This window comes from Chenopodium quinoa, unplaced genomic scaffold (genome assembly GCF_001683475.1).
Source record: "Chenopodium quinoa cultivar QQ74 unplaced genomic scaffold, ASM168347v1, whole genome shotgun sequence".
NCBI lineage: Eukaryota > Viridiplantae > Streptophyta > Magnoliopsida > Caryophyllales > Amaranthaceae > Chenopodium > Chenopodium quinoa.
In genome coordinates, this window is record NW_018745463.1 from 17,392 (window position 1) to 26,552 (window position 9,161).

The window sequence follows — 9,161 nt, forward strand, 5'->3', positions numbered from 1 at the left end:
GAAAGTCAAACACATTCAAACAAAGCTTTTTGATACAAATGAAAGTTAAATGCGTTCTACAAAGCTAATTGAATCAAATAAAAGTCAAATTCATTCTACAAAGCTAAGTGAATCAAATGAAAGTCAAACACATTCAATCAAAGTTTTTTGAATCAAGTGAAAGTCAAATACATTCAACAAAGCTAATTGAATCAAATGAAAGTCAAATGCATTATACAAAGCGAATTGAATCAAAAGAAAGTTAAACACGATCAAACAAAGCTAACTGAATCAACTGAAAGTCAAACTCATTCAAACAAAGCTAATTGAATCAAATAAAAGTCTAATGCATTCTACGAAGCTAATTGAATCAGATGAAAGTAAAACACATTCAAACAAAGCTTTTTGATACAAATGAAAGTCAAATGCATTCAACAAAGCTAATTGAATCAAATGAAAGTCTAATGCATTCTACAAAGCTAATTGAATCAAATGAAAGTCAAACACATTCAAACAAAGCTTTTTGAATCAAATGAAAGTCAAATACATTTAAAAAAGCTAATTGAATGAAATGAAAGTAAAATGAAATCTACAAAAATTGAATCAAATGAAAGTCAAACACATTCAAACAAAGCTAATTGAATCAAACGAAAGTCTAATGCATTCTACGAAGCTAATTGAATCAGATGAAAGTCAAACACATTCGAACAAAGCTTTTTGATACAAAAGAAAGTTAAATGCATTCTACAAAGCTATTTGAATCAAATAAAAGTCAAATGCATTCTACAAAGCTAAGTGAATCAAATGAAAGTCAAACACATTCAATCAAAGTTTTTTGAATCAAGTGAAAGTCAAATACATTCAACAAAGCTATTTGAATCAAATGAAAGTCAAATGCATTCTACAAAGCGAATTGAATCAAAAGAAAGTTAAACACGATCAAACAAAGCTAACTGAATCAAATGAAAGTCAAACTCATTCAAATAAAGCTAATTGAATCAAATAAAAGTCTAATGCATTCTACGAAGCTAATTGAATCAGATGAAAGTCAAACACATTCAAACAAAGCTTTTTGATACAAATGAAAGTTAAATGCATTCTACAAAGCTAATTGAATAAAATAAAAGTTAAATGCATTCTACAAAGCTAAGTGAATCAAATGAAAGTCAAACACATTCAATCAAAGTTTTTTGAATCAAGTGAAAGTCAAATACATTCAACAAAGCTATTTGAATCAAATGAAAGTCAAATGCATTCTACAAAGCGAATTGAATCAAAAGAAAGTTAAACACGATCAAACAAAGCTAACTGAATCAAATGAAAGTCAAACTCATTCAAACAAAGCTAATTGAATCAAATAAAAGTCTAATGCATTCTACGAAGCTAATTGAATCAGATGAAAGTCAAACACATTCAAACAAAGCTTTTTGATACAAATGAAAGTTAAATGCATTCTACAAAGCTAATTGAATAAAATAAAAGTCAAATGCATTCTACAAAGCTAAGTGAATCAAATGAAAGTCAAACACATTCAATCAAAGTTTTTTGAATAAAGTGAAAGTCAAATACATTCAACAAAGCTAATTGAATCAAAAGAAAGTCTAATGCATTCTACAAAGCTAATTGAATCAAAAGAAAGTTAAACACGATCAAACAAAGCTAACTGAATAAAATGAAAGTCAAACATATTCAAACAAAGCTTTTTGAATCAAATGAAAGTAAAACGCATTCAACAAAGCTAATTGAATCAAATGAAATTCAAATGTGTTTCGGGGTTTTCTGATGTCCTGCGGGAGAGTTACAATTCCGAGACTGGAACCGGACGCCTGTACCTGCAAAATAACGGAGACTCCTGAGAGCTCCGCCTCCAACGGTCAAGTTAGTACCTGATTAAGGAGTAATTAATACAGAAATTAAAGTAATAAGGTCTCTCTAGGTGAGAGTATTTAATGTAGGTAATCTGCTTTGCTAGCGAGATCAGCCGGTTATTAGTGTGTTCCGTAAATTATTCGGTCCCTTGATTAATGAGGATTAATCGAGTATTTATAGCCTTGGGAAGCGTGCAACTCTCTAGGTTTAAGGTAAACCTAGGGCCGATCGGGCTTCTAGACTGAAATAGGCCTTGATGGCCGGTTGTCCCATTTGGCATGGGTGGACACGTGGCGTGTCTTAAGTGGTCCGTGGAGGACGCGTGGCGGAACCTGGTTGGTCCACTTGTCAAATGGCGCTTGGTGGATAAAAATCCCCTAATCATTTGCCCCTCACAGGTGGCACGCGACTGGTCACGTGTCGCCTGTGACAGGTGTCGCACGGTGACAGGCGACGGCCCGTTACAGGTGTCACCTTGCAGACGGCCGGGAGACTCTCCCGCCCAAATTTGAATTCGGAGGCGACCCTTCGCCTTCTCATTTTGCCTATAAAAGGAAGTGCTGACTTCGGTCATTTTCACATTTGAGAATTTTTGCGAGAACATTCGGACCCCTGAACTTGCTCTGACATTTTCGGACTTTTTCTGCCTACCGCCTGTTCTGACAAGCCGACTGACCCGAACTTTCAGGACTTCATCAACTGTCATCCGTTCAGGTAACTCAGTTCTCTTACTCTTAATTTTCTTTTTATTTTTTGAAATGGCACCATGGAAGCACACGACACGCCCTAAGTTAGTGATCAGCCGGTCACCGGGGACGGCTGAATCTAGGACTAGGAGTGCCGCCTGCCCTTTTCTGGACCCATCTTTGCCCTTTATACAAAGTCCGACTGAATCTGTGTCTATGCAGAACGTGATGGCCAGAACAAAAAAGACTGCTAGAATATCAAACTCAGACGGCTCCTCCCAAAGGGTACTCCTTAGCGAAACATCTGACCAGGCGCCAGATGTGGAACGAGGCGACTGTCAAGCTGACAGTTCTGAGAGAGGGACCAAGGTGTTCCCTTCTCATCTAACCGTGGACATGTCTAATTTACCTTCTGCTCCTTCTAAGGGAGAGGAGGCGGGCCCCTCTAGGAGAGGGGAGGAGTCGTCCTCTTCGGACTCGTCAGGGGACGAGTCCGATTCCAGCTCTTCTGAGCATAGTTCTTCTGACTCAGAAGAAAAACATAACCGCCTACAAGAAGCGAGAAGTTCCCATGCAGTGGAGAAGGGGGATAATTGGGCAGAGCCGTCCGCCTCTTACAGAGAGGAAAACACCCCCTACTACTGCAGGGTGCCCCGGGGCCGGATCGCAACCATGCGAGACAACGTGGCGAGCTTTATTGCTAACCACAAAATGGGCCCGGAGTATTTACTGTTTGTGCCGGATCCAGAAGATACTGTCGTCTGGCCGGCTGGTACCAGCTATGGTGACGGCTGTTTTGGCTGCTATGTGGCGGCCATCAAAGCTGGTCTGCGCTTCCCATTACATCCGGCTGTTCAGCGGATTTTAGATGGGTATGATCTGGGGTTATGGCAGTTAGCCCCCAACTCTTGGGTAAACGTACTCGGCTATGTGGCCGGGTGCGAACTGAACGGGGTGGAGCCAAGTTTTGAGGCTTTCGCCCACATGAACTATCTCAGCCGGACCCCTAAGTCGGGAGGTACCGGCTGGTATCAACTAACAAGCCACAGGGGTTACCTCATGACGAGAGGTAAGGCAAACAAATGGAAGGATTGGCGGAACACCTTCCTTATTATCGAGAGTTCAGACACGGAGCTGAACAAACGTTTTAACAAGTGGAACAGGGATCCGCCTCTTCTTGCAGGCGGCCGCAGCATGCCGCCTGTTCCCCCAAAGGCTAAAAGAGAGATCCTAGACAAAGGACTCTTCAAAGTAGAGACTAGGGTGAACTCTACTTCAGGGGTACGAGAGCAAGTACCCCTACACTGCGTCCCGAGCTTCAAGTGGCTCTATGATGAGTACTTCTTGGCCGCCTGTGGCCTCGGCAGTCGGTGCTCTAGAGGTAGCCGGCCTGACGAATACTCTGTTTTCTCACGCCTTGTTTACTTGGGATTTTTACTAACTTTGCTGTTTATTTCTTTCAGCCGACGCCATGAGTAAAATAACAGCATCTAAGACTGCGGCGGCCATGCTGCGGGTTTCGCTAATGAAGCAGTCGTACGCCGACTCCCCCAGCAAGGAGGCACCCTTGGTAAGCTTTGAAAACACTTCCCCTTTAAGTTGTATTATGCATATACTAACTCTTTTTGTTTTCAGTCTGGCACTCCAAGGGCTTCTTCCTCGCAACAGCCGGACCCCAAGGCCCGGAGAACGACTGTTGCAAGCTCTCCTGGGTCTTCCAGGAAAACAGTGGCGGCTGAGAAGCAGCCGGCCACTTCTTCAAAAACCCAGGCGGGGCCGCCTAGATGTATGGACACTTGCTTGTAAAAAACTCACTCTTGCTTCCTTCTTGATTAGGTCTAACTTGTTTTTCCTTTTGCTTAATGCAGCCGGCCCCCAGGGACTTGACTTGGTTGAGGTAGCCAAGTCAATGGTTAAAGTAGTTCCTCCCTCTGACAGGGAGGCGGTCAAGGGTGCCGGCACCCTTGACCTCGATGGAATTTCGGGGATCCTAGCTGAGGTATACCCTTTTGAAGTTCCAGGACGCCTGTTAACCCTTTTGATTGGAAACTGACGCCTGTTTTTCTTTGTACTTAGGCCCTGCTCCGAGTCAACAGCCTTCGCAAGCCGATTGATCGGAAAAACAAAGAGGTAAAGGCCGCAAAGGCTATGGCCGCCTCCAGCTGTGATAAAGCAATGTTTCAAATTGCCCAAAATGAAGTACTGACCATTGATCTTCTTTATTATCAGGCGCAGGCGACCGCCGCTGTTCGGGCTCAGCTAGAGGCGGCCCAAAAGAAGGTTGACGAGCTGGAGGGGACCGTCACCAAACTTAAAGCCGAGCTGAAGCCCCTTCGTCAGAAAATGCACTCTTACGAAGCCATGGAGAAATCTTTGGCTAACGTAAAAGAACGCCTGGTGAACCAGGAGAAGAGTCTTACCCAAGAGCTCTCGGACAAGGCCGAGCAAGAAAAACAAGAGCTCGTCCGGGAGATGGTGGAAGACTCCGCCCAAATCCAACGCATGACCTGGGAACGACTGTTCCCCAGTGCCGACTTTGCCTCATGGGAAAGAACGTACCGCCAGTGTTCGGAAATATATAATCAACAGATCCTGGCGGCTGCTGAAGAAGAGGCGATGGACGTTGCGTTGGAGGAGGAAGAGCCGGTTGTGGCGCTTGTGCCACTTGGGGGAAAGGCATCAAAAGATGATGCAGCGAAGGCCGAGTCCAGCAAGAAGAGTGCTGACCAGGCGGCTGCTGCTGATACTGAACTGCCCCCTTCTTAAGCTTTAAGTATATTTTTTCTTTTCACGGCCTGCGTGCCGTTTGCTTTGTAATTACCCGGCCAGGGGGCCGGGGTTTTGAATATTCTGCTGGTCTTTTATGGCCGGCTCATTTTAATCAAACTTTTTGTTTTTGTTCAAATTTGTCTAAGTATTTGAAATTTGCTCACTAGACAGACTGTTGTGTATGGCCGAACGTTAAGACAGGTACAAATAGTAAGTATGCCGCCTATGCCCCTGGACGACTGGTTGTCTGTTTCCAGGATAGATGATCAGTCGGCCATTTAATCAATCGGTATTCGAACTCTTTATTCAATTTGACCAAGTAAATAGAATTACCAAGTAGCCAAGGAATTTAAGTAGGAAAACAAGCGGCGGGTACCGATTGTTTCCCTTTATTGCCAATGTTGGCCTCTAATTTGTTATTTGTTAACCTAGCAAGAGTATTGGTTGAGAGCCTTTGTTTATTAAAAACAAGTGGACGACTCGTACCTTTTAGGCTCAGTACTAAGTTTGAGTGACTATTAAGTTAACATAGGAGTTACTTAGTCTTCGTCACAATCTTGATTGAGTAGTAAAGGTATCAGGCGGCGTAGGCCGGCTAGACCCCTTGATTCACCAATGTTTGTTGGCTATTTACTCAATAGGTTATCCAGTAGGAATAGGGGTTCGAGTGCCCTTGTTTGTATAAAACAGGCGGACGACTCAAACTTTTTAGGTTCCATACCAAATTTGAAGGAGTGACTATGAGTTAACTTTGGAGTTACTCAGTCGCCGTCACTTTTGTTTGAGAAGTAGAGGTACCAGGCGGCGTAGGCCGGCTAGACCCCTTGATTCGCCAATGTTTGTTGGCTATTAACTCAATAGGTACCCCCTGCATTTATCCCAAGTAATACAGGCGGTCATCTGACTCAGATGTCAACTGCTACCACTGGTTTGGTTAGTGATAGAGTTATCCTTGTCTCAAAAACGGCTACGTGGTTGCCCTTTGGGACAGTCGTATAGGTGCCGTGTAATTAGTTTATAGAACAATGTTCCACCCAAAAGGGAGCTGCTCTCTGCGACGAATTTCATCCGAATGGATGCCGCCGGACGCCTGCTATAATGTTGGGACAGGTCGGATTAGTTTTTAAAAGTTAGATCAGTTGACTAGGCGCCTGGTCTGATCATTCGGCCGGTGGCCTTGGTAAGTTCTTGGTGAACGTAGGTGCTAAGTCAAAGAAGGGTAGCCGCCTGTTAGGCACAGGGTCGGCCAGGCCCTAATCTTTTTAGCTAAGTATTGTGAGTAAAATACTCAATGGAGAGTAGCCGACTGTAAAGGTACAGACGGCATGCCCCTCTGATGATAGAGTGAAAAAACTCAATGGAGAGTAGCCGACTGTAAAGGTACAGACGGCATGCCCCTCTGAAGATAGAGTGAAAAAACTCAATGGAGAGTAGCCGACTGTAAAGGGACGGCATGCCCCTCCTCAATGGAGAGTAGCCGACTGTAAAGGTATGCCCCTCCTGAGAGTACTGACTGTAAAGGTACAGACGGCATGCCCCTCGTAATACAAAATTGAATAGTAAGTGCCAACTTTATTAAGTAGCTCTTTACTTTACATCATTCAAAAGAAATATTTCTTAAGGTTATCTACATTCCAAGTTCGAGGCAACGGTTGTCCGTCTGGTGTTTCCAGACGGTAGGTACCGTCCCTGACTTCCGCATAGATTCGGTAGGGTCCTTCCCAGTTGGGAGTTAGTTTGCCAGACTCGTTAGCCCTACCAACTGCTTCCATTTTTCTAAGTACAAAGTCCCCTACTTTGAGTGGACGCCTGTGCACTTTTTTGTTGTATGATCTAGTCATTCTCAGGCGGTAGATTTCATGGCGCAAAACAGCATTGCCCCTCTTTTCAGGAAGTGAGTCTAATGCCAGGCGCATAGCTTCCCAGTTTGCCTCTTCGTCATATAGCATTACTCGAAGAGTCGGCTCGTAGTGTTCTATTGGAAGAACAGCTTCTGCACCATAAGTTAGGAGGAATGGAGTTTCTCCAGTCGCCCCTTTTTCAGTCGTCCTAATGGCCCAAAGAACATGTGGTAGTTCATCTGCCCATAGGCCGCCTGCTCGTTCAATTTTTTTCTTGAGACCGTCTGAGATGATTTTATTAAAGGCTTCTACCTGGCCGTTTGCTTGTGGACGGCCGACAGATGCAAAGTAATGTCCAATTCCTTGGTCTCCCAACCAGCTTTTGAGAACAGGCGTCTCAAATTGGGGACCATTATCAAAAACCATAGACATGGGAACCCCGAACCGAGTGATGACGTTTTTCCAAATGAATGAAATTACATCTTTCGTCTTGATTCCCTTTACAGCCTCCGCCTCTACCCATTTAGTGAAGTAGTCAACGGCAACAAGTATATACCTTCTGCCGCCTGTAGCAGGCGTATATGGACCCAGAATGTCCATGCCCCACTTAGCAAACGGTAGTGGGCTGTGAATGGTAGTGAGGTCAGTAGCCGGACGGTGAATTAATTTGCCAAACCTTTGGCACTTGTCACATTTTTTCACCATCTCCATTGCATCTGCTTCCAAAGTAGGCCAAAAGTAGCCCTGCCGCCTTGCCCTTTGAGCAAGCATCCTACCACCTATATGGGAAGCACAGAAACCAGAGTGAAGATCATCTAGTATCTCTCGTCCCTTTTCAGGAGTAACACACTTTAAGAAGGGTTGAAGGTGCCCCCTCTTGTGCAGTTGCCCCTGTATCATTTCAAAACAGGAGGCTCGTTTTTTTCAGTGATGCCGCCTGTTGAGGATCATCCGGCAGTGTACCGTTTGTCAGATATGCCCTGATTGAATCCATCCAGGTTGAGCTTCTGTCTAGAATTCCAATAGGATTTTCCTCGATGCTTCTCTTCTCCATTACTTCCCAAAACACAGTTCGAGGAGTATCGGAGGAGGCGGATGATGCTAATTTCGAGAGTGCATCTGCCTGGTTGTTTTCTGATCTCGGTACTTGGATTAGATGGAAATCCTCAAGGGAGCCGACTGCTTGTCGGACCGCCTGTAAATATTTGATCATGGCCGGATGTGTTGCTTCGTATTCGCCATTGTACTGACTCACTATCAGTTGTGAATCAGAACAGGCGTCTATTTTCCTTGCCCCGGCCGCCTTACACATGCGGATCCCGGCTAGTAAAGCTTCATATTCGGCCTCATTGTTTGAAGCCTGGAAACCGAAGCGTAGAGCATACTCGAACCTGTCGCCCTCTGGAGATTGACATACGACGCCTGCTCCACAACCGTTTGAAGTAGAGCTTCCGTCCACATATACCTTCCAGACTTGATCTGGAACTTGAGAGTCAGGAGGACGAGTCATCTCTACAATAAAGTCAGCAAAGGCTTGCCCCTTCACTGCTTTTCTAGGCTCGAAAGTAACTTCGAGACTCTGCATTTCTATGGCCCATTTGATCATTCGTCCGGAGGACTCCATGGTGGTAAGGGGCCGTTTGATCGGTTGGTCGGTATACACGACGACTGCATGTGCCAGAAAGTAGGGCTTCAATTTTTTAACAGCCATGAAGAGTGCAAGACCAAATTTCTCCACTAGGGGATACCTCAACTCGGCATTTTTCAGTACGTGACTGACAAAGTAGACCGGAAGTTGACAGCCGTCCCTTTATTTCTTTTAGGATAAACTGGTTATCCTTGTTAAACACATACTTTGGGGAGTATGGTTTGAATTCCTTTTTCTTCTTGGCCGGCTGTTTAGAGGAATCAGCCGCCCAGACCCCTTTTCTTTTTTCATCTTTGTTGGACGACTGTTTCTGTCGTCCTTCTCTATTGTCGAACCTCTTCCCGTCCGACTGTTTCATTGTACACAGAT